General features: G+C 40.1%; 1 protein-coding gene across 1 annotated transcript in view; it reads right to left on the bottom strand.

Annotated features, from left to right (window-relative positions):
- Positions 1–6,934: 6,934 nt before the first annotated feature.
- LOC120521581 (tripartite motif-containing protein 16-like) overlaps positions 6,935–27,263 on the bottom strand; it is a 66,752-nt gene continuing 46,423 nt past the window's right edge. Inside the window, exons 7-10 of the transcript XR_005632160.1 lie at positions 18,853–19,019; positions 18,641–18,711; positions 7,418–7,525; positions 6,935–7,014 (exon numbers count right to left, since the gene is read on the bottom strand). The gene's annotated coding sequence lies outside the window, so the exon portion shown is untranslated. The remainder of the gene's footprint in view (positions 7,015–7,417; positions 7,526–18,640; positions 18,712–18,852; positions 19,020–27,263) is intronic.

Here is a 27,263-nt window from a genome sequence, read left to right as displayed (position 1 = left end):
CATGTTGAACTTTATTATTTATGGCCCCATCTTCACGAAATTTGGTAGGCAGCTTCACTGCGCTAACCGAAACCAATGTACGTACTAATTTTGGTGGTATGACACCACTGTCGGCCGCCATATTGAACTTTCCAATGTCACTAATTCTCCAATTTCCCGTGTAGGTAGAAGGCTGAAATTTGGCAGGCTCATTCCTTACAGCTTACTTACAACAGTTAAGCAGGTTTCATTTCGAAATTCTAAGCGTAATGATCATAACGGTCAACAACATCCGCCATGTTGAACTTTCTTATTTATGGCCCCATCTTCACGAAATTTGGTAGGCAGCTTCACTGTGCTAACCGAAACCGATGTACGTACTTATTTCGGTGGTATGACGCCACTGTCGGCCTCCATATTGAACTTTCAAATGGTCTTTGTTACTTATGGGCCCATCTTCAAGAAATTTGGTACGCGGGTTCCCAACGCTAACTGAATCCTACTTACGTACTTATATACGTCAAAAGCCTGCAGCTCGGTCACCATGTGAGGCGGCGTTGGGTCCCCCATCCCCACACCTCCCACGTTGTTGGCTGCCTGCCTATATAAGGCCGTCCGTCACTTCGGTCTCTACATTTCCTTCCTTGCTTTGCCACAGGATTCACGTCTCCCTGCTGATAACTACAGCCTTTTTATTTAATCCACGGCTTCTCCGCTGTTTTATTGTTCGTTTATTACGATTATAGTTATTGTGTAGGTATTTTAGACTTACTTTACATTTTTCAGGTACCCATTTCCTTTATCGTTCCAACCGTACCCCCATTACCATGTCTATCGAGGTGATCACCATCGATCAAAGAACTGTCACTTACCGAGTTGTTTCCATGCCCGGAGATGGCACCTGCCTTTTCCATTCTCTTTGTTACATATTGCACGGCCATATCAGGCTCACTCTTGATATCCAGAGGACCATTGTGTCTTATGTATTGAATGACTGGGACAAGTTCAAGGTGTGGACTGATGACGGTACAGGAGATAATTAGACTACACAGGAGCACTAGAAGAGTGAAATGCTTAAGCCCTTCACCTGTGGATCTGCATGTGAGTTGATGGCTGCCGCTGAATTGTTCGGTTGTCGCTTTCAAGTGTACCGAAACGGCCAAATATTTTAAACCTTTCGACAACTGCCAATGCCTCTTAAACATCTTAGATTCACAGGTGACGATTTCAGTGGTGGATACTTTGATGTTTATGAATGTTTAAACTCTCAAAAGCTGGATGTGAAGTTATCGATGAAACCGGTTGTGTGTTTACAACGCTTGACAGATGCCAAATGTCACTTCAACACAACAAATCCTGCAAATACTGTCGTAATTGAAACAAACCATGAAACTCAAACCGATTATGACAGCAGTAATCCAAGCTGTGAGATTTGAGACAAGATTACTGTTCACATTGCCAACATGTAAGTTACATGCTCACGAGTAAGCTCAGTGCACAGCTTGGTCATATTACAACCGCAGGACCAAACTGACAATGTGGTATACAAAGAGATCCTTAACAAATAATTATTGGTATATTTTCCCTAAGTTTAAAAAGGTTTAATTTTCTTCTTAATAAAAATTTTAAGGCAGTACTTCGCGGCTGTGAAAGGTGCTCATTGTCCCATATTAAGTGAGTCTGTATGTAGGCCATACAATAAAGTTTAATTCTGCTGTCTGTTCTGAATTCTCCGTGTTGCCTTCATTAGGGCTGAGGAATCTGCTAATCTGCTTCACAACTTCAACATCCATATTGACATTACTACATCTAAACTGAGAAATGAATTCCTATCCTACTGGACTGTTTGGACTTGACACAACATGTTGATTTTCCCACCCACTCTGGTGGTCATATATTGGATCTGATCTGCACATCTGGACTATCTGTTGCCAACATTTACAGCACTGATTTAGGACTTTCTGACCATAAAGCAGTATTTTTCACTGTCTCATTACCTCTCCCTCCTCTAACCTGTAAACGTGAAATTTATTTCTGAAACCTTACAAATATATGTCCCTCTGTTCTTGCTGGACCCATTTCTGATCTTTTTCTGTCTTCACCTATTCCATCAACACTAGATAGTCTTGTTGACCACTATAACACAACCCTTCATTCAACATTAGATAAAACAGCTCCTTTAAAACATAAGGTTTCCTTGAAGCTTTCAGCTCCTTGGTATAATTCAGAACTACGATCTATGAAAGCAGCTGGCTGATGCCTGGAGAGAATGTCATGTAAGTCTGGCCTCACCGTGCAAATCCAGGTTTTCTCTAACCACCAAAGAGCTTACAGAGAAACACTAACTTCCAAGAACACCCATTATGGCAGAATAATAGAAAGTGGCCACGATAACCCAAGGGTTTTGTTCTCTGTAATTAATAAATTACTCCAACCTACATCTGGCCCAACTACCTCTTCTACTGAAGTCTGTGAGGAATTCCTCCACTTTTTCCACAATAAAATTAAAGATATAAATAATTCAACTAACATAAATCCATCATCCATTTATATCTCTCCCTGTTTTCCCACTCCATCCAGCTCCTTCTCTAAGTTCTCACCAGTCACATCTGCTTTTGTTAATGGCCTGCTTTGTAAGATGAGGCCAACTACTTGTGTACTGGAAACCATCCCCACCACACTTTTTAAAATCGCTTCTGTAACCCCATTGTTAAAAAGGTCTGGTCTTGATGGTGATGATCTTAACAATTTGTGGCCTATTTCCCACTTACCTTTTCTGTCAAAAGTTCTTGAGTGTTGTAGCCTCCCAGCTCACCAATTACTTAACCTCTAATAATTTGATGGAACCCTCGCAGTCTGGTTTTTTAGGGTGCAGAACAGTTGTGAAACTCCTCAGCTACAGGTAACCAATGATTTGCTTATGACAGCAGACTCTAGACAAACCAGCATATTAATTCTGTTAGACCTCAGTTCAGCATTTAACACTCGGGTCAGACATGACATTCTACTGTCTAGAATGGAGAACATGCTGGGTATCTCTGGCACTGCCCTCCAGTGGTTCAAGTCCTATCTGACTGATAGGCAAGAGTTTGTTAGTCTTGGCAACAGCAGATCCAGCTCAGCGCCAGTCACACAAGGAGCTCCTCAGGGCTCTGTCCTCGGCCCTCTTCTCTTCTGTATTTATATGCTTCCCCTTGGCCATATTTTTTCGTAGCTATGGACTTGGCTATCATTTTTATGCAGATGATACTCAACTCTATTTCAATGTTAAAAGTGAAACTTCATCAGTGCTTTCTCAGCTCACAACTTGCCTCAGTGAAATTAAAACCTGGATGGAGCAGAACTCTTTAAAATTAAATTGCAAGAAAACTGAACTCCTGTAATTTGTGACTAAAGTGCAACTTAACAAAATGAGCTCCTTCCCAGTCCATCTTGGCGGTGATCTCATCAGACCTGCCTCATTTGCAAAGAATCTTGGTGTCATTTTTGATTCCTCCCTCTCTTATTCCACCCACATAAATCACATTAAGAAACTTTCTTACTTTCACCTCTGTCACATATCACGTGTTCGCTCCTTCGTCTCCTTTTCTAATGCTGAGAAACTTGTCCCTGCTTTTATCACATCCCACATCGATTATTGTAACTCACTGCTGGCAGGTGCCCCTTCTAATCTCATATCACAGCTCCAGTTGATTCAAAACTCTGCTCTGAGAGTTCTTAAACGGACCAGCAGCATCAGCGAGCACATCACACCCATCCTGCTCCGTCTTCACTGGCTCCCTGTGTCTTACAGAATCGAATATAAAATCCTACTAATAACCTACAAAGCCTTAAATAAACTCGCACCAAACTACATCAGTGACCTTCTCCATCACTATGTGCCTGTCTGCCCACTAAGGTCCTCTGACTCTGGTAATCTCGTTGTGCCCCACACTAATCTACACTGTATAGGTGACAGCAGGGCCTTCAGCTCTATAATGCCCGGAATTTCGGAATGACATCCCAAAATTAATGAGATCAGCTGACTCCGTTTATTCTTTTAAAAATCAACTTAAAACTCATGTATGAAGGCTTTTAATTTAACATTATGCCCTTTTTTAGTTTACCTCTCTGTCCAGATGCTCAGGATAAATTGTGTGTCTGTTATTTCACAAATTAGGTTATTTGTTAGGTTTTTCTTTTAGTGTTGAATTTAGTATTTTACTCTGGTTTATTGTCCTTTATTCTACTTAATGCTTTGTTATCCATTTCATTGTTCTATTCAGGAAATCATTTTTATCCAATACTACATACAGTATACCCTGCTGTTTTTTTCTAAGACCCTGTGAAGGACCTTGAGCATGGGAAAGGCACTATATGAATAAAATGTATTATTATTATCTCACCCATTCAATGGAGAAGTGGCCTTTCTGAGAAGAACAGTATAGTGTGGAGCCGGGGACTGGCACGCAGAATTGAGCTAAAGCTGGCTGTGCTGCACTGTGATAAATGGCGCTGTCTGCTGCGGAATCACGTGATTGACTGAGTGTGTATGTCTTAGAAAGCTTAGAAAGCTTGAGCTTTAGGGACAGACAGATACTGTTCTCCCTGGAGTTGGTCAGATGAAGATTTGCGGTTAAACACTCCAATGTGAGTGTAGTGGAGTCCAGACCATAGATAAAAAATCCTGGAATGTCATTCTTATTGTGTCAGAGTTACTTTGTCCACAGTTGTGCTTGGGCTGGCTGGTACAAGAGGCTGAACAAGGAATGACTGGGCCTAACATATCGTGCAAACTGGCTGGGTGCAGGAGGCTGCACAAAGCCTCACAGGGTTTTGAGCATCTCACAGGCTATGGGTGTAGGAGGCTGCACATGGAGTTAAGTGTGGATCTATCCTAAGGGAAAGTGTCAGAGGGGCATCCAGATCACCATCCTAGTGAATCGTGCTTGAGCTGGGTGGTGCAGAAGGCTGCACAAGAAGTCGCCAAGCTCGGGCCAATCGTGCAAGAGTGTCCTGGAGGAGGTACGCTAAAATGTCACATAGTGCTAGAAGCACCTCCGACCCCTTGCCCAATATATACACAGTAGGAGAATTGACTCTAGGTGAAGACCCACGGCTACTGCCCTGGATTAGAGATGGGGGTCTGACACAGGTGGGTGAAATTCCTGTAAGATCCACTCTCATTCCATCTTAGTAGTGTGGTCAGGAGAGGGCTGAATTGAGGCAGGTGGGATGAATGAATAGATATAGGGCAAGAATAGCATTGGGCTTATTTAGTATATAAGCACAGAGAAGATGAACATAGGGACCGAGTGAGTGCAAATTTTGAAAGAGTTAGTGTGAGGGAAAGATAGCATTAGAATAACTGACAGACTAGTGCAGGGAAGAATAGGGTTAGTATAGTAACTTTACAAAAATAGATAGATGAGCATAGGGTAGAACAGGGGTTATGGAGTATGTGAGGAAATGGTGATGAATTGACTGAATGGAAATTCTGCGCAGATGTTGCAAATATAAGCTTTGCATGTAGAGTTAAGTATACATATATAGTACTGTGTTATAGGTCTGAATGAAATATAATTTTGTTTAAGCAAGTGCTAGTGTAGTTCTATTATTGTGTATGAACTAATGGTGTAGGGTTTTAGGTTAATAACACAAAAACTGCAAAACCACTGTAGGTGACGTGTAAGTACACACACACACACACACACACACACACACATATATTTATTTATTTATTTTTTCTTTTTTTAAATGCCCCATCCCCCAAATGAGGAATGATTGAGTGAGTGACTGCATGAGCTCCGTTATCTAAAAGTAGCAGACCTACCAGCCTCCAGACTGTTAGACAACCATAAAACAAAACCAGAGTTGCCACAACTCGAGATGGAGAGTGCAGTCCCGAGCAAACTCTGGTCTACACGAGACACAGATGTAGGCTTAGTGGTCACAGCTGACCCAGTTGAGGTGGGAGTGAAGCCTGAAGGAGGAGCGCCTTGGAAAATTCAGTATCCACTAAAATCAGAGGTCAAGGAAGGAATTTACAGCACAGTAACAGGCTGATTGCAGCAGGAGTGCTAAGAGAGGTTGCTGATCATAAATCTGTCCTTTCTAGAGAAATCCAAGGAAATGAAGGAGTTAATGAGACATCTTGATTATGGTCAAGATGTGCAGAGCCCACTTCAGGTCATTCCAAGACATTTCAACCTGCCAGCTCTCCTTGTGGCATCCCTTTCAACATACTGTCATCATTAATCTGGATTTTGTGTTTGAAAGTAATTCCTTCTTGTTTTGGTACCTGCTGCATGTGCTCTTCTTATAACAAATGGGTGCACTGGCACTTTGGCCAGGATCTGATGGAGTTTTTTTCAGCACAGTAAGTTACACTCTGTACTCCGACACACTTAGTTGTACTGTATACACTGATACATGTGAGGAGTTTTTGAATTTTTACTGATAAAACTGATAAGATGAGATCTTCTTTCACACCACCTGCCTCAGTTCCTTTGTTGTCCCTGACTTGTCTTTACTGTCTGACTCTGTTTGTCTTCCCTTTCTTGCCCAAACTGTGCCCATTATGAAGCCCACATCCTCCCCTCTTGATGTCATTCCAGCTCGTCTCTTCAAAGAGACTTTTGAGGTTATTGTTGACCTGCCATTGTTACTGTCCCTCCATCCTTCAAACATGCAGTGGTCAGCCTGGGCTTAAAAACATGGACTTAACCCGAGTTTCTTTCTGTCTTATCTCTAAATTGGGATTCCTCTCTAAATTCTTGAAAAGTTTGTCTTTTCACAGCTGCTGTCTTCCCTTGGTAATGATAATCTAATGGAGTCCCTCCAGTCAGGTTCAGAGCTTTTCATAGCACCAAGTCGGCTCTTGTGAAAGTCACCAAAGACAACAGAAATCAAGTAGACAATCAAAGATAGACAATCAGTCAAGATGACAAGGAGTCAACTAGTTTCATGCATTACATTTGTTTTTATTTTAAATTAATGAACTTTCTTTGACTTCTTCTTTCTTGGCAATAACTGGTCTGCTTTGGTCCTTTTGGCCTGCAAGAGAAGGAGACATCTGGTCAAATGAGCACAAGAAATCAGAGACCTTGAACTTTCAAAGATGACTTTTTTGATGCTCTGTGACTTCATGAATTAATAGAAAGTGAGGAGAGTGAAGGCCTTGAGCAGCGTCTGATCAAACAGCTGGTGGAGATGACAAATACAGGTGGGGGGTAACATTACAGTCCTGAACAAGGACTCACCTTATGTCAGACTAAATTTAAACAGGACTTGTACTGATATTATAACGAAAGTACAGGCAAGTTTTGGCTGATTAGCTACTTGTGTTAACAAAGATTTTCCCCTTGGGGGGAAAATAAAATAATCTTATCTAATTTAATGTAATCTAATCAGCCCTCCACCCAGCCAAACATTTGCTCTTTAGCCCACATATACTTACTAAGCCCTGAAAGATCATCCTCCATATCCTCCGTATGTTACTCCTCCTGCTCCAAATGATCCTCCCATTCCTGCTTCTCCATATCTTCTTGCTACTCTCATGTTTCCCCTGTAAAGATTCAGCGTAGATGACAAATTAGGAGTGCATTTCCATCCCTGTCTGTCTCCTCTGTCCCTTGAGAAGATGATTTCTAGTTGTGTGATCGCTGGCACAGTAAATAATCACATTTTTGTTCTCACCACATAATTCACCACATTTCACAGCCTGCTCATTATCTAAACAAAATGAAAATTGTCCATCACAGAGTCCTGCCACCTCGTGCTAAAGGCTCCTCTGTGTGTAAACACCATTTAGAGGGCAGGCTGCCATTAAAGCCTCCTTCCATCAGACCCCACTTACCGTCTTGCTGTGCCCATCACAGTATGGAGGCTCAGGCTGTCTATTTCAGTGCCCTCAACACCACGGCTGTCCACACACACACACTTTATGGACTTCAGCTATTCAGTGGTCCTCTAATTCTCAATAAGTATGTTAAAGGCTTATTGATGGCACTGAACTTTCAACTGGAAAAATTAGAATTTTTTTTTTTTTTTGCATGATTACCGTAGATCCCGGAATACAGGCCGACCCGGTATATTAGCTGACCCCCTTCTCTACCTACTAAATTACATGTATTTGCCGATGACCGGTATTTAAGCCGACCCCCTTCTCCAAGCAAAATTTTCTAAATTTCCTTAAAAGTTTCTCTTCAGGTATATTTATAATGTTTATCGGCGAGAATTTGAGACTGTCGGCATTTTTGATGGAAACCAGGAAGTGATTGTGGAGAAGTTTGGTAAAATGAAACCTTTGTGTTGAAACTATATACGCAAATACGGTACATCGGCGGGTGGATTTCCGGAGACTCGTTATAAATTTGACTAACTTAAATACGCAATACAGTGGACCCTTGACTTAAGAACTTAATTCGTTCGCGATGGCTAAACCATAATTCGTTCCGAACCTCCCACTGCAACACTTACTTAACCTTTTCATAATAAAAAAGGGTTGTATAATAAGCATAATATACCAAAACACCAGTAATTTTTCTAATGTACTAACCAAAAAGTTATAAAAAGTGCCTAGCCTACCAGAAGTAGGCTAGATTAAGCTAGGAGCATGGCGGCGCGCAGTGGCTCAGGGCTCTCCTTGTCAGTGCACTTTTTTGTTGTTTTTGTACTTTTTTTTTCCTTGTTTGTGCACGATTGGTTTGGCGAACATCCGCTACACCCGTCAGAACCTTATAGACATCGGTGTCCAGAGCCAGACATCTGTTTCGAGTGTTTTTCATCACACGCACAACATCCCAGACAACATAGCGAGACCAGCGGGCCTAGGGTCTAGGAGACGACACAGACAGAGAAGGGAAAGAGAGCAGAAGCGGGGCCGCAGATCCGGTGTTATGCTAAGGCTAAAAAAACAACCATACAAGCCCTATACAGAACTTTTTTTCTGCACTGAAGGACCCACTTTTAATCTCATTGTAGATGTGTATAGTGACAATTAAAGGCATTCTATTCTAGAAACAACAATTTCATACTGTACTCACCATTTAATTTGACATCTTTGGGCTGCAGGAAGGGAGGAGGAGGAGAATGCAAATCTTTTCTTTGTAAAATTGTCGAGATGGTGGATTTCGACATGTTGTACATATTAGCGAGATCGGTCACATGAACAGCACTCTCATCCATCTTCATTTCGATTGAGATCGCTTTCTTTACCTTCTCTTCCTTCCTTATCAATTATGTGTCTTGCTTGCATGGTCTTAATGAATTACATATATAGGTAAATCACTGCGATGACCGAAATTACATCCACAAACACATGTATCTGGGCTCCAACTGACGCTTACTAAGGTTCTCGGTTGTTTGTTTACAATCGCGCAAGCGGATACACGTGACCGCATTCAGGTCGTAGCGCAAGATGTTGGTCGTAAATCAAAAGAAAAAATTTTATTTTAAACTTCCCGATAATTTATTATAAATTTTATTAATAAAATCAACAACTAAAACACTTTTTTGAATAAATTCTTTATTTAATTTAAAGTACCGGCATGCAAAGTTACTTCTTCATCTGAAAGATGGCTCTGTGGTTTCGTCATTATTTACTTCCGTATTGATCGGCAAAACCGGCATTGCGCTGGAAATCTTGAATCTGAAACGATGCTTGTTGTATAAACCGACCCCCAAACTCCAAGCCAAAAATCTAGGACGAAATTCTCGGCTTATATTCCGGGATCTACGGTAGCTTTTTATTTTTTAAAGTTAAAGACAGCAATGTGAGAAATTCAAATATAAGAAAATGCCAACCTTATAACACTGGACTGAACACCAAAACAGCCATTAAATCCAAACTTAAAAACCCCTTTAACTCTTTGAGGGCTGAATATTTTTTTTTCCAAAAAACATAGTTTCTGAAAAGCAATGGTTTCACCCAGAAATCAACATAAAACGTCTGTTGCCACATGCTGCGGCTGCCAGTTTGCCAAAAATGTGCACCAGGCTTGCTGCCAGGCTGTCTTCGCGTGGCTGGCCACAGTCGCAGTGCATTGCAATCTGGTTTGTACCTCTTACCATTGTTAAGTGGCAGTCCTACCTGGTGAACATTGTCAGCACCACGATTAGCTGGGGACCAGTCAGCTGAAGCTGGAACCTCACGTTCGTTTTCGATCACTTGTATCAAAGTTGGAGTCTGACAACTCATAGTCCAGTTCAGAGATAATAGGCAAAACGTTGTCCACGGAGTATCTTGCTTTATCCATTCGCTTTGATCTCTCACCATTATGTCAGTACCATTTTTTCCGTTGCTTGTGCCTTACTACTCACACGAGCGCCGGAAATCTCGGTCAAACCAATGAAGCTAACTTTCCTTCTAGCAACGAGAGTCCAACTAAAACATAACGGTTGGTTTTGTCACCGTTTACAGTTGAATGCCACTGTAAACTCCTCCTTTTGACAAAAGTTGACATCAGCCCTAAAAGAGTTAAAGCTCAAGACCTGCTCTGAGACCCCCTCTGCTCCGGACCACTGTACTGTATACTGTATATACGCGTATTTAAAAGAAGGAAAAAAGTCAAAGAGACACAAAAAGGGGCTGAGACAGAAACAGTTTATATTAACACAAACACGGACACCGAGGATGTGAAGAAAGACGACTGGAGACAAGAATCGTTACTTGTAAGAGACCACCAGGGCTCCTGATAAAGACAACAAAGGGGAAGGCATTTTAAAGGTTCAAGCAGCTCCTGAAATGTTCACAGTTAGAAGCCAATAAAACACCTTGGAGACCCCGAGGAGGGCCTGATCAAGGGGGTCCTCACATCAGAACAAATCAGGACATCGAGCGCACATCACTTATCAAATGCTGACAATCGTTTGTGTCGTCTCGTAAGAACACAAGTCTCCTCTAAACTTATTCTTTGGCTCACTCCTTTATCTAAGGTGACTTTCAACATTTAAGGTCCAATTTGTTTCATTTCTTTTGTATTTCCACAAGGAGTACAGGCAGGTGAAGTGACACAACATGACAGTATTGGGATTGAAGTCCAAAGCCCTGCTGTTCTGTCAGAGTCGTGTTTACTGACCACAGCTCAGCATTTAATTCTGCTGGACGGGCAGACCTGATGACCAAACTCCTCACTTTAGGACTCAGTGCCACTTTAGTTGGGTTTTGGACTTCCTAACCAACAAACATTAGCATGAAGATAGAGATGAAAAACATTTGAATGAAAATAATAGAAGCATTATTCTAAAATGATTTCTGTAATGAAATTAATTATAAACATGCCTGTAAATACAGTCACAATCTAAAAAAATAAAGGAACAAACAGAAAAAGAACACTAAAGAGTCGGGCTTGGGTCATAAACTGGTAATAAAAATCTAAACACGCAAATTCAAGAAAATTGAGCAGAAAAGTGACAACTAACACAACTTTGTTTAATGAAGTGCCTTTTAGCTTCCTGTACTGCTAAGCAAAAATGAAAGATTTAAATAAATTTGATTAAAAACTCAGAGTGTAAATCAAGTGCACCTCAGTGTTTTATATACACAGAACAATGACAAAGAAAATGTTGTGCAATGTGCGTTACACGATTGGCAGTATTTCTGTACCTGACATGGCGATGTTTACGCACAACACAATACTAAATTATGGCACCCATTGCTGTTTGAGAAGAAATAAATGAACAACTACGTGATATCAAAAGTAAGACAACCTGCTAGGTGTGAGTGACACAGAGGACTGGCAGGCATCCCGCTGGACAATGACATGACTTTGGGATAAAGTTGAAGGTGCCAGGAGTGGATTCTTGAAGTGCATTCCTCTCTGTGTCCCCGGGTGATGTAAGTTCGTACTGTCAGTGGAGAACCACCCAGGATCTTAACTCAGAAGAACTCCCCACAAGTCATGCTAGTCACGAGAAGCTGTGCTGGGTCCAGTATAAAAGGAGTCCACCACCTCCCGACTCTGACCCTGGCAAGGCTGCACTTCCCATGAAACCCTGTGGGCAACACTCGGCTGGAGGAGGAAGGAGAGGAGAAGGTTTACTGTTTGTTTGGTGTTGGCTGAGCTTCATTGTGTTTAGTGCTCGTTGGATTAAAAATATCCATTATTTAAAGCTGTGACTGGGTTTGACGTTACTGGGTCTGGAATTTGGGGCTCAGTGGTACCCTCTACTGGTTACTTAGGAATTGATGACACTTTTATTATAATTATGTTTATTAAAGAAGACTGTGACATACAATTCCGACTCTCATAAACTGAGCACAAGGTAACGTCCAGGACTTGCAGCTCTAAACTCTTTGTGTAATTTACATGCAACTGAAACTATTTTTTTTTTTTTTTTATTAATTTTATTATAATCCATACAAAGCAATCAAGATTTTACAAAAAGAAAAATTAGTTAAGAACAGATCGATCCCCACCCTGAGAGAGAGAGCAAGCCAAACGCGTAAAATTTAAGGCTTGTAAAATACCTAAATTAAAAAATTCTCTGTGCTTTATGAACTTATTTTAAAATATTACTTATTAGATCCTGCCATGTTTTGAAAAAGGTCTGTACAGATCCTCTAACTGAGTATTTGATTTTTTCCAATTTTAAATAATATAACACATCAGTTTCCCACTGACTTAAAAGAGGAGAGTTTGGATTCTTCCAGTTTATCAGAATAAGTCTGCGTGCCAACAGTGTAGTGAATGCAATCACAATTTGTTTGTCTTTCTCCACTTTAAGCCCTCTGGAAGAACCCCAAACACAGCTGTTAATGGGTTAGGAGGGATTGTGAGTCCAAGGCTGTCTGAGAGGTAATTAAAAATTTTTGTCCAGAATAATGTTAATTTGGTGCAGGCCCAGAACATGTGACCTAGTGAGGCTGGGACTTGGTTGCAACGTTCGCAGGTTGGATCATGCCCTGGAAACATTTTGGAGAGTTTTAGTCGAGACAGATGTGCTCGATATATAATTTTGAGTTGTATAATTGTATGCTTTGCATATGGAGCTTGAGTGAATTCTCTGCATTGCTACTTTCCACTCCTTTTCTGATATATTAATTGAGAGATCATTTTCCCAGTGTCCTCTTGGATCTTTGAAAGGAAGGGATTGTAAAATGATTTTATATATTGTAGAGATGGAGTCTAACTCCTTGAAATTGAGCAATATTTTTCCAGCATGGATGAGGGTGCAAGATGAGGAAAATCTGGAAGGTTCTGTTTAACAAAGTTCCTGATTTGAAGATAGTGAAAGAAATGTGTAGCTGGAATGTTAAATTTGCAATGTAATTGTTCATAGGATGCAAAGACGTTGTCTATATAAAGATCTCTAAGCAAGTTAATTCCAAATTTTTCCAGATATTAAAACTGCATATGTTTGTGAAGGTTGAAAGAGGTGGTTCTCTTGCAGGGTGCCACAGAAGAAGCTTCTCCGTCTTAAAATGCTTTCTACATTGGTTCCAGATTCTAAGTGAGTGGAGCACAATTGGGTTATTAGTGTATTGCCGATAACGTGTGTTTATTGGAGCAGAGCAAGGAATACAAAGAAGTACTGCAGGATTTTACTTCTATTGCGGTCCAAGCCTGTGTATGTTCTTCTATTTGTGTCCAGGTTCTTATCGCCTGTATATTTGCTGCCCAGTAATAAAACTGGAAGTTAGGTAGAGCCATGCCACCTTCTGCCTTTTGTCTTTGTAGGGTCGCTGTTTTGATTTCCAAATAAATGAGGTTATTGTTGAATCTAATTGCTTAAAGAATGATTTATTAATGTATATTGGGATGTTTTGAAATAAAAAAAAGGAGCTTAGGAAGAATATTCATCTTAACAGTGTTAATTCTTCCAGCTAGTGTGAGATGAAGGGTTGACCATCTATGCAAGTCTTGTTTAATTTTTTCCATGCAGACGCGAAATTTTGTTGATAAAGAGCTTTATGTTTACTTGTGATGTTTACCCGAGGTATTTAAACTGTTCTGCAATGATAAAAGGTAGGGTGTCTAATCTAATATTATATGCTTGAGAATTCACTGGAAAGAGTACACTTTTATTCAGATTAATTCTGAGACCAGAGATCTTTTGAAATTCTGTGAGTGCTGCTAAGACTGCAGGCACAGAATTTTCTGGGTCCGATATATACAGTACCATGTCATCTGCATATAATGAGATTTTCTGTTCCAGTCCTTCTCTGCTAATCCCCTTTATCTGATCAGTATTTCGACAATGTATTGCCAGTGGTTCAATGGCAATTGCAAACAGCAGTGGTGACAAGGGCATCCTTGTCTTGTGCCACGTTCTAGTTTAAAGTAGTCTGAGCAAATGTTATTGATGCAAACTGAAGCTTCTGGGTTAGTATACAGTAATTTAATCCATGCACAAATGTTGGGCCAAACCCAAACTTCTCCAATGTAGTAAAAGGTATTTCCATTCAATCATGTCGAATGCTTTTTCTGCATCCAATGATAATAATATTTCTGGGGTGTTTGATTTAGTTGGTGAGTATATTACATTAAACAGGCGTGAAGATTTGAAGATAAGTGTCGGCCCCTAATAAATCCAGTTTGGTCTTGTGATATTACGAGGGAGCACTTTCTCCATCCTTCTAGCTATGATTTTAGAGAGTATTTTAACGTCGTTATTCAGAAGTGAAATTGGTCTGTATGATGCACATTGTAATAAGTCCTTATTTTGTTTTGGAAAGACAGTGATTAGTGCTTGGCGAAAGGTTTGTGGAAGAGATTGGTTATCTCTGGCTTCTGTAAATGTTGCTAATAGGAGGGAGCTAGCTGAGCGGAGAATTTCTTGTAAAACTCTGCAGGGTAGCCATCAGGGCCTGCTGCTTTTCCACCTTGGAGTGACTTTATAGCATCCAGTAATTCTGATAATGACAGAGGTTTATCAAGTTCCTCTACACTAAAAGCGTCAATTTGTGGTATCTGTAATGTATCCAGAAATGCATTAGATTGTATATTGTCTTCTTTAAACTCAGTAGTATATAGGGATTTATAGTAGTCTCTAAAGTGTGCATTATATTTTTGTGTTCATGATTTTATCTCCGTTAGTGTTAGTAATTACGAGATTGCGTTGCACTTCTTGCTTGTGAATTTGTTGAGCTAAAAGCTTATTAGCTTTCTCTCCATGTTCATAATAATGATGTCTGGATTTGTAAATTAGTTGTTCAGTTTCTTTAGTTGTCAAGAGGTTTAATTCTGAATGTAGAGCCTGCCTCCTCTATGTAGAGTCTCGCTTGGTAGTCTGGCATGTTCTTCATCTATTTTAGTAATTTCGCTTTTTATCTCTGCTACTTTCTTGCTTGGATTTATTTCTGTGGGAAAGATATGAGATAATCTGTCCTCTTAAGAAGGCCTTAAGAGTTTCCCAGAGTATTCCTGCAGAGATCTCAGGGGATGTATTTGTCTTTAGAAAGAATTTGATTTGTTTGGATATAAATTCAGTACAATTCTCGTCAGCTAATAGAAGCGGTTGAGGCGCATCTGCGGGTGAGTGTATGGGGCTTAGTAATTTCAGCTCCAAGATCATAGGTGCATGGTCTGAAATAACAATAGCATCGTATTTACAAGATTTAATCTTAGGCAAGAAGTTATTATCTATAAAGAAGTAATCAATCCTTGAGTAGCAATGATGTACTGGTGAGTAGAAAGAATATGTTCTTGAATTTGGGTTTAAAAACCTCCAGGGATCTGATAAGTTGTGATCAGTTATAAACTTTGTAATTATCTTTGCGGTGTTAGTTGCTCTGCCCCTGGTGGAGGAAGTCTTATCTAAAAGTGGATTTAGAACACAATTAAAGTCCCCAGCCATTATAAGTTTATGAGTGTTCAGATTGGGAATGGATGCAAATAAATTTTGTATAAATTCCTTATCATCAACATTAGGTGCATAGACATTTATCAAAATCATTTTACAGTTAGATAAGTCTCCCATGACCATCACATATCTCCCTTCAGGATCCAATACTACATCTGATGCTACAAATGGTACTGTTCTATGTATGAGAATTCCCACCCTCTAGTTTTCTTTGTAAAACTAGAATGGAACATTTGGCCAGTCCAGTCTTTTGCAGCGGAACTGATCCTTACTTAGTAAGTGGGTTTCCTGTAAAAATACTATTTTAGCATTTAGACCTGTTAGGTGAGAAAGTACTTTCTTTCTCTTTAATTCGTGATTCAGGCCTTTAACATTCCAGCTTACGAAGTTAACTGTCCCATCATGGAGACACTGATTCTGAGTTTTTGATGTCATTTTATAGTCTTAACTGGAAGTGAGATAGTTTAGGTCTTAATTTCCTATTCCCCAAGAGTTGTTGCCATGCAGCTTATTATTACGTTGATAGTTATAATTATAAAGATTGAGAGGATAGATTAGGTATAGATCAAGCCTGCTCTCTTTCTCTCCCCCCCTTAACCCCCACCCTCCCTCTTTGCCTCCCCAAGTGAGGCTAAAACCCACTTCACACAGTCCCAGTCCTCTGACATACCCAGAGACAGAGCACGTCCAAAGCAAAACAAGCCCCATGCAGTGGCGCTTTAGGGTTAAAAGATAGAGATATCTGTTACCAATATAGTCTTTAAAAAAAAAAAAAAAAAAAAAAAAATTAAAGAGTTTTGCACTTAAAATATATATATAGTCTACAGCAATTGTAGTGCATTAAGAAAATAAATAATAAACAGATAATAAACCCGGGGGATGGTGTTAAAAATGTGTCCAGATAATAGTGCATTAAGAAAATAAATAATAAACAGATAATAAACCCGGGGGATGGTGTTAAAAATGTGTCCAGATAATAAACCCGGGGGATGGTGTTAAAAATGTGTCCAGAATAAGCATAACATGTCTTAATGCAGTAATAGCAATAACAATAAACCAAGGGTATGATATTGAACAGTCTCGTTTAGGGTAAAGATAAAATAATTAGAAAAGAAAAAAGAAAGAAAAAAAAAAAAAGATTAATTAAGCACAATAAAACATAAACAGATAGCTCCCTAGTAATACTAAGTAATAATGAGAATATATAAACAAACAGATCAGACAGTAGATTGTTAATCATTGCTATATCATTAACGGCCATGACTCACTATTATGTATCAGAATAGTCCAGGGATCAGCTTTCTTAATTCTTTCTCTGCTTCTTCCTTGCTAGCAAAGACATAGAATTGACCCTGCCATTCCACTTTCAGTTTTGCCGGATACAAGAGGCTGTATTTGACGCTGGCTTGCCGCTGGAGAGAAGTCAGGGAAGATACGAATGTGGTTATTTTCATATATAATATCTTCCTTGTTTCTGAGGAGTGCCATTACCTCTAGTTTAAATGCTAATCGTTCAAAACAAACTATAAAAGACCTTGGTCGGGGTCTAACGGTGTTTGATCCGCGTACGCGGTAAGCCGCTGCTATCTCAGATTCTGCTTTAAAGTCCTCCCCGATTATTTTGGAAAAAAGTTCAGCTGCGAATTTCACAGGGTTTAAACTTTCTCGATTCTCAGGCAGACCTTCAATTCTGACATTATACCTTCTACTCCCATCTTCCAAAGCAGCCAGTCTGTCTCCGAGTTTTTTGCATTTGGAGCTGACATTAACTGCTTTTTCCTCGGCACTGGCAGCTGCCTTTTCGGCCATTTCAATCCGATACGTGAATGTTTCCTTGAGATCCTCCAATTGATCAGTAAGCGTGCTCAGTTTGACCTGAATGCGCTCTTCAATTTTACCCAGCACCTGTCGAAGCTCAAGTTGCACCTCTTGACGCAGCCATTTCATCTCCTGTTTCAAATCCTGTTTCAGTCTCTCATGTGCCTTTGCCGTTGCTTTCTCATTAGCCTTCACGCTTTTCTTTATATCTTGCGTGAGCTCAGCGAGCAGCACCTTCAGTTCAGATAGTTCAATTGTGCTTTTTTGTACCGAAGATGAAGCAGCAGGCTCTGCTGAAGCCAGTGTCCCTGCTGCTCCCGGCTCGCGTAGTTGCGTAATTGAAGCCGCGGACTTCAAGGCCCTTTCCAGCTTCAGGTGATCTTCTCCGATCGGCGAGCTATCCAGATCTGCACTCACGATTGCACCCTCGCTCCCCTTTTCGCTCTCAGCCGGCGATGATGTAGTGGACCGTGGTCCCGAGGAGTCTGTACTTTCGCCCATCTGATCCAGGTCTGTCTCTGAGAGGCCGTATCTCGAGCTAGGGCTTGCTGATTGTAGCTTGGATGTAGCTTTAGTCTTTGATTCTTTTGGACCCCCCTTCTTGTTGGCCATGTTTATATGTGCTTACATATACTGTAGCAGTCCCTCTCAGGTTGAATAAATACAAGATATCTCAGGATAATTAGCAAATAATATGAAAAATAACACCGCTGCTAGTGGAGCTCCACTTCAGACATCCATCTCTCGCATCGGACGAGACCAAACTCGTCATGCATCTGAAACTAAACGAGTTTCTTCAGCAAAGAACTGAATTCAGCTTTAACTGTTGAGATTTAGAACTCCTGTGTTTTGTCAGGCATTTGATGGCACACTTGTTCTAAAGCCACTACCTTAGCTTCGAGTGAGAAAATATATTTTAGTTTATTTTAATTGAAAGTCGAGATTTAAGAGATTAAATTGTTTGTGATTAATCCCCTGATTGTCTCTCACATAACAGATGGACCAGAGACAGAATTGACAGAAATCCTTCAGCAGCACATCCTCTGATTCTACTCACCTGTTTTCAGCTCTCGCAGCTTTTATGGTTGAAGGCGATTCCTCCTCCTGGTCAGCTGGAAAGTCAGAAATCTGAAAAATAAGAATCAGAGTCTGAGGAGGCTTTAGGAATTAGAAAATAGAATTCAGATGACCTGCTGTTTAAAAGTACGAGGGAGAAATCAGGGAAACGGTAAAAATAGTTGTGTATAAATGTCATAAGTCAGAACTCACAGAAGCCATCGCCATCGAGCACAGGCACAGCAGAACCAGCAGGGCGGTGAATCTCATCATGGCGGTGGTGCTGATGCTCAGACGTCTATTCAAGGCAGCAGCAGCACCTCCTTATATTGCAGATCAGGCGGGCGCAGCTCAGTTTTACACGGTGGTCATAACGTCTACTGGGGTGGAAAGTCAATTGAAATCTGATCTGATTTATCATTGAAGAAGAAAAAGAAGCAATCAAATCACAAGCCCTATAGGCTTTCTATAGGCTGTGTGGTCAGAAAAAATGACAAATTCTTACATCAGAAAAGTGTGTAATAATTCAGCAGAGGAAACAATCTGTTCAAAAGTCACCATGTTAACGCTAAAAAGCATCAGTTGTGTCAGATATCATGACAACCAAATAGAAAATTAAAACGTGTGTCACCAAGACTGAACTACCATCATAAACACAATCAATCTGACCGTTTGCACAGAAATTTGTCTGTAAAATCTTATTTTCTGCAGGTTTCCTGTTGGCAAATTTCTACTCCTTACTTTTCAACAATAGGCTGTCTGAAGTCTATTTTCTAATCACTAAAGTTTCATCGTACAGTACATTTGTTTTTACTTATCAGATATCTGACTCTCCAGGTGACGCTGAGGAGAAATCACTCAAAGCTGTAAGATCTCCCTGGTGAGTAGAATCAGAGGATGTGCTGCTGAAGGATTTCTGTCAGTTCCTTCACTGATCTTTCTGTCGTCTTTCTGAGGCTATCAAGGGACTCATCACAAACAATTTGATCCTTTAATCTCTACTTTAAATTATACCACATTGGAAAACACTTCTTTCCTTGAAGCTAAGGTAGTAGATTTGGAAGACGTGTGCCTTCAAGTGTGTGATAAAAAATACAATTTCTAAATCTCGACTTTTAAAGCTCAATTCACTTCCATCCTGAAGAAACACATTTAATCCTTCAAACAGTGGAACCTCAGGTCACGAACGTCTCGGAACACATACAAATCGGGTTACGACCAAAAAGTTCGCCAAACTTTTGCATCTGTTCACGACCACACACTCGGGTGATGAACAAGCCAGTTTCCCTTCTGGTTCATACGCGCCGGTGATTTACGCACATGTTCAGTCTCTCCTTGTACAGTACATTGTTCTTGGTCAGACGTGCATTGCGCAGAGGGACTTCAAAACTGTAATCTCCTCTCCACCCAGCTTCCTGCTCACTTCCTTAATACCAGAACTCGACTCATGTAAGGCTAGTTTTCTTGGATGTTTATGGCTAGTTTTTGTATAAATTAAGGATTTTTCAAATGTTCATTTTTTTCCCCTGTGCTTAAAACTCGTTAATAAAAGTGTTTACAGCGAGCGGTTCATAAGGCTGTAGCATGAACTCTTGAAATGTTAGTTTTCTTTATTCAAGGTTTTCTCGGTGTTATTCAATGTTTTTATGTTTAGTTTACTATTACACTGTGTTAATGTTAGGTAGATTGCCCAGAGGGGACTGGGCGGTCTCTTGGTCTGGAACCCCTACAGATTTTATTTTTTTCTCCAGCCTTTGGAGTTTTTTTTTTTTTCTGTCCACCCTGGCCATCGGACCTTACTCTTATTCTATGTTAATTAATGTTGACTTATGTTTATTTTTTATTGTGTCTTCTATTTTTCTATTCATTTTGTAAAGCACTTTGAGCTACATTTTTTTTGTATGAATATGTTCTATATAAATAAATGTTGATTGATTGATTGATTGATTGATTCTATGGTATAATTAACTATTTTTGCGCTTAAAAAATCTTTAAAAAAATATTTGCATACAGTTTGTATGGTCTGGAGCGGATTAATTGTATTTACATACTATCCTATTGGGGAAATTACTTCGGGTCGTGACCAAATCGGGTTGTGACCAGAGTTTTGAAATGAATTACGGTCGTGACCCGAGGTTCCACTGTATAAGAAATATCTGCAGGTCCCAGACATTACCATGCTCTCTGTTTATGCAAGTTGGATCTGTATGTCACAATCTTCTTTATCTGACATTGTGATAATATAATTGTTATAAATTCCAAACGGTTTATCTCACTTTTTCTGTGTTGTTTCTTATTTATTCTGAGATAGCAGTGGGTGCCGCTGTTTTGTGTCATCCTCTTAATAAACATGGCCGTTGTTTTCTTCATCGTTGCACTTTGTATATAAAACACACTGACTTCTGCTCAGTTCAGCCAAATTTATTTAAAATCTTTCGTTTTTGTTTAGTGGTACATGAAGAATTTAGTGTTAGGATCTTTCTACTTTCTCTTCTGGACTTAGACTTTTGCTTGGCGTTGTTGCATTATGATTGATTACTCATTTATGACCCAAACCTGTCACTTTACTATTCTTTCCATTTGTCCTTTCATTTTTTTATCTCCTGGTATTTTTTGAGTGTTACTGTTTTTATAGCCATGTTTAAAATTAAATCCCAATATAGAAATCATTCTGTGTTGCTAGTCCTGCTGTTATTTTCATCAGAATGATTATCATCTCTTATAAACATAATTTCCTTTGTATCTGATTTTGACCTGCAAAGATATAACAGACTTACCATGCCTTCGACACCCGAGTTCGATTCCCCACTGGGGAGAAAGTTACTTTTTTTTTTTTCTTTTTAACCTCAAACGGATGTAAAATTTATAAATTGGTATGCACTGTCAGTTAATGAGATTGTTATATTTTCATGTGGGATGCTCCTTTTAAAATATTTTTTAACAATTGAGACTGCAATTAACATGAACAAGTGTCCTTATGACTGTTATGTTTAAGATCCATAACACACAGACAGACAGATCACTGCGTAATAGAGAGACAGACAAGTCACTGAAAGAAAAAAAGATCAACATGTGCGTTGATTCTACTGCACTGAATAAGCTCACGCACTCTAACATCCCCCCTACCCCGATCTGACTCAAAGTACTTGTGCTGTTACTTAGAGTCAGATGGGGTTTGGGGGGGTGCATGTTCTAAGTCGGTGGGGCCGGCTGCTTGCAGCTTGTCTTTAGCAATACATTTAGAGGACAAAGGAGAGGTGAGAACTGTTTTAAGGTGGGCCGGATCTATGAGTTTTTTTGTAGACTCTGGTAATTCTAGTGTTAAACCTCACTGATTCTTTTAGTCTTGTTCAGTCTGTGAGAGGCCCAGCACATGATCATGGACACACATTAGTCGTTATTTTATCATATAATTTACTCATCTGTAACTGTGATATCGGTGGTGTTTGCTTTTCTGATCACATGACTGTTATAACTGAGGCTTCTTTACTTGCCAAACAATCAACATTAGTGTTGAGACTCTCACATAGTGAACTCCACCATTACTAGTAAATTCTCTGTGGCTTTTATGGATGCTGAGTGATTCCCCCCACGTCAGCTGAGCACCGGTGGTCTAGTCACTCTGTTTAATGACACTCGTTCTAACATTTTAGACTCTGTTGTTCTGTTTAATTTCAAGTGCTAAAAACATAAACCTGAGTCATAGTTAAATGATGCCAGTCACACCCTGAGGTGGGCATGTAGGCAAGCAGAGCACAAGTAGAAAAAGACAAGTTCAGGTGTCCTTTGATATTTTAAAGGAAAGTTAATCTAATTATCAGAAAGAGGTCAAATCTGCTAGGATAAAGTATTTATCAGATATTATTTCAAATAACTGTCATATTCGTAGAGTTTTATTTAACATTATTAACACTATTCTTCACCTGTTTGTTCCTACATGGCCTGACATGACAATAACAGTTTATGAGGATTTTCTCCAATTTTTTGTTCAGAAAATTGCTAACATGAGATCTGACATGACACCCTCTGTTGATGACCCATCTGTTCCTCCTATGTGTACAGCTGTTTGTCACCACTTTGAGCCTGTATCTCTCCCTCTATTGGTAGACGTAATCAGTCACCTTAATCCCACAACTTGTCCACTCGTATTCTTAAACATGTTTCTGAATTGGTCAGGCCTGGTATTATGGTCATTATAAAGAGATGTCTTCAGACTGGTTCAGTCCCAGTCTTTTGTAAACATGCTGTGGTACAGCCATTAATTAAAAAAGCAAATCTGAACTTTACAGACTTGTCACTCTTCAGACCCATTTCCATGTTGCCCCTTCATTCTAATATTCTGGAGAAGTTTGTCTTTCTACAGCTCTAAACTTTCTTAAATTAAAATGGCATTTTCTAAGTATTTCAGCCTGATTTTAACACACACCACAGCATGGAGTCTGCACTTCTAAGGATTCTAAATGATCTCTTTTTAATAAGTGACTCTGTGGATCCTGCTTTATTGTTGCTGCTCACTCTGACTGCAGCATTTGATACAGCTGACCATGACATCCTCATCGTCTGTCTCGAGCAGTTTGTGGGTACACAAGGAATTGAATGGCTGAGGTCATTAATAATACCCCCAAATTTGGTAGACAAATGAACTCTATTGTTAAAGCCTGTTTCTGTTAGCTCAGGGAATTAGCTCAGGCTTTCTTAGCTTTCAAAGATTAGCTTTCCTTCTGTAGATGATTTTGAAGCACCAGTTCATGCATTTGTCTCTTCTCGGTATGACTATTACAACTCGTTATACATTGGAGTTAATCGGTCATCAGTTTGCTCATCTTCAGCTCATCCATAATGCTGCTGCCAGGCTTCCAACAGGGACACAAAAACAGAATCCCATCACACCAGTCTTAGCGTCTCTGCACTGGCTTCCTGTTCATTACAGGGTTGAGTTTAATATTTTCACTGTTGGGGTTTAAGTCCCTGAATGACTTAGCCACCTTTAATCTTACTGACCTCTTACATCCTTACTCTCATTCATGATCACGGAGGTCCTTTGACCAGAACTGATTGGTTGTGCTCAGTTTTAGACTCAAGCTTAGAGGGGGCCATGCTTTAGCAGTAGCTGCCCCTCAGCTTTGGATTAGTTGTCCTTTGCATATGAGGTCAGCACTATCTCTGGTGACTTTTAAATCCCACCTGAAAGCCGATCTTTTTGACTTGGCATTCTAAACTTGTATGTCAGTGTTTATTTTTGGTGTATTTATTTACTGTACATATACACTGTATGTATTTGGTGTATTTATAGTTAAGTTTACAGCACTTTGCTGAAGTTCTGTTGTTTTTCAATGTGCTCCATAAATACAATTTGACTTGACTTGACTTGTCAAATACTCAACACCAAGAGTTCAGTCTTTTGGGCGCAGGTCCTTGTCAAGGTGAGGCCATAAATGACGAGGTGTCTGGGTAGTCGGAGTCTTTAAATAGCAGAGAGGAAGTGTCAGATGTGGACTGACTGCTGCTCCTGCTGAAAGTGATGTCAGTGGTCCTCCAGAGGGTCCTCTTCCACTCCAGGCTAAACAGAATTCAGGGTGGTGCTGCCACCTTCAAGCTCTTTCCCATATTTTCTCTATACGTCTGGTGTTTGTTTTTCAAATCCTCTCCACTTTTATAAAATCAAACCAAATGAACGTTGTTTCTGGCTAGAAGTGCATCACTTAGTGATCTGACCTCATGTCCCCCTCTCCGTACTGGCATAGCACTACATCACTTGTCTGCCAACTGTTCTGAATATTGGTAGGATGATTTGGTGAGAGGACTCCACTTTGACTTGAGTTAAGGGGGCTTCCAGGGTCTCTTCTCCTGATGTTGAGCTGTCTCTGGTTAGCCTGATTACATCCTCTCACTTAATATCAGTTGTCATCAAATCGATAAGACCTCCTGTGTCCAAATTCTCACAGAGCATAAGCACTTTAACCAGACCCAACTGTAACAAGGACAACCCAATTCCCCCCCCAACAGACATACACATACCTTAAACATACCATACACCCTGTCATTGATCCTGGTCACTCATCTATTCACCATCTCATTCACATCACTCTCATCTTTACTCAGCTCAAACCTGACCAGTTTATATCTCAGCACACTACCCTGTGGAGAGCCTGTGTGGAGGGCCGGCGTAGAGGATGTGATGCTGCCAGTCACATAAACTGAGGTCTGCTGGTTACAAAGTCCAGAAGCAAAGTGCAGTGGCATCAAGTCCTAAACTGAGGTGCTTGGGTGTCTGGCATAACAGCTTGTAGGCAGTGTGGCGTAGCGGTCAAGACTTCAATCTCTAAGGCTGTGAGTTCAATTCCTGCTGCTGACACTTTGTGACCACGAGCAAGTCACTTCACCTGCTTTCACTCCAATTGGGAAAACCAAAAGAAATGTGACCAGCTATATCTCAAATATTGTAAGTCATATAAAGGTGTCATCCAAATAATAAGGAATAATAATTATCAGTATGTGCCAGGGGGTTATGAAGAGCAAGGGATATGACATTCTCAGTGGAGCAGTCATGACAATATAGAAACTGGAGAAGATCAGGACTCTCTGGAATGTTCAGTTTAATGTGACCCAGCATCGATCTGTCTGGACCCTTCATCACCACTGGAGTGAGACCACCAGTCAGGAGTCACACAGATAATCTTCTTTTGTTTTCTGAGGCAATGAGATAATCATCGATCCTGTGAAGATGTCAGAGACCAAAGATTCTCTAAGGAAACTTTTCTAAGGTGTCTCCAAGGCATATTTAGCTTTTCCATCTTAAACTTTTCAAGAGCATTTAAGACGCCTTCTACTTTGTTGTCTTGTTTCGTTATCCTGGTGGTCTCTTACAAGTAACGATTCTTGTCTCCAGTCGTCTTTCTTCACATCCTCGGTGTCCGTGTTTGTGTTAATATAAACTGTTTCTGTCTCAGCCCCTTTTTGTATCTCTTTGACTTTTTCCTTTTGTTAAATACGTGTATATACAGTATACAGTACGGTGGTCCGGAGCAGAGGGGGTCTCAGAGCAGGTCTTGAGCTTTGAAGGGCTTCATAATTTTGGATTTAATGGCTGTTTTGGTGTTCTATTCAGTGTTATAAGGTTGGTGTTTTGATATATGTGAATTTCTCACATTGCTGTCTTTAACTTTACAATAATAAAAACCTAATCGTGCAAAACAAAAATTCTCATTTTTCCATTTGAAAATTCAGTGCCATCACCAAGCCTTTAACATACTTATTGAGAATTAGAGGACCGCTGAATAGCTGAAGTCCATAAAGTGTGTGTGTGGACAGCCGTGGTGTTGAGGGCACTGAAATAGACAGCCTGAGCCTCCATACTGTGATGGGCACAGCAAGACGGTAAGTGGGGTCTGATGGAAGGAGACTTTAATGGCAGCCTGCCCTCTAAATGGTGTTTACACACAGAGGAGCCTTTAGCACGAGGTGGCAGGACTCTGTGATGGACAATTTTCATTTGGTTTAGATAAGGAGCAGGCTGTGAAATGTGGTGAATTATGTGGTGAGAATAAAAATGTGATTATTTACTGTGTCAGCGATCAGACAACTAGAAATCATCTTCTCAAGGGACAGAGGAGACAGACAGGGATGGAAATGCACTCGTAATTTGTCATCTACGCTGAATCCTTACAGAGTATCAGGAGGAGGAGGAGCAGGAGGGGAAAGAATGGGAGTTGGATTGGAGGATACGCAGGATGATCTTTCAGGACTTGGTAAACTGGTAAACATATTTGGGCTAAAGAGCAAATGTTTGGCTGAATGGAGGGCTGATCAGATTACATTAGAGATAAGATTATTTTATTTGCCCTTAAGGGGAAATTAAAATTTTATAGAACATTAACAATGTATATACTGTATACAGTATGTATATATATATATATATATATATATATATATATATAGAGAGAGAGAGAGAGAGAGTAGAAATGGTGCTAAATTGTCACTCCACCCGGCACAGAGAGACACAAAGCACTGTGAAAGATAGGGGGGGCTATCGCTCCCTTGAACCCTCCAATCAAACGTCAGACACCAAGTAAAAGTCCATTAGTTGACTTTATTACTAAACAACAGTGCACAGTCTTCACCCTGGAAGCACATCATTCCCCTTGTCCTTCTTGGCAGGGAGAAAATTCTTTGTTAGTTGTGGGAATTACAACTCAAAGACACATGATATCCTGTATGGTGGTCCACAAGGCTCTATCCTGGTCCGCTGCTCTTCTCAATCTACATGCTTCCGTTAGGTCAGATTATCTCGGGGCACAACGTAAACTACCACAGCTATGCTGATAACACACAGCTGTACTTATCAATAGCTCCTGATGACCCCGATTCTATTGATTCACTAACACAATGTCTGACTAGTATCTCAGAATGGATGAATAGTAACTTTCTCAAGTTAAATAAAGAGAAAACTAAAATCTTAGTGAAATCTTAGTGATTGGCAATAATTGATACAATGAGGCTATTAGAAATAAACTGGATACATTAGGATTAAAAGTCAAGACGGAGGTAAAAAGCTTAGGGGTGATTGTTGACTGTAATCTGAATTTTAAATCACATATTAATCAGACCACTAGGACAGCATTTTT

The sequence above is a fragment of the Polypterus senegalus genome, chromosome 2, assembly GCF_016835505.1.
Source record: "Polypterus senegalus isolate Bchr_013 chromosome 2, ASM1683550v1, whole genome shotgun sequence".
NCBI lineage: Eukaryota > Metazoa > Chordata > Cladistia > Polypteriformes > Polypteridae > Polypterus > Polypterus senegalus.
Note: the sequence above shows the minus strand (reverse complement) of the source record. Positions and strands in the feature narration are given on the sequence as shown.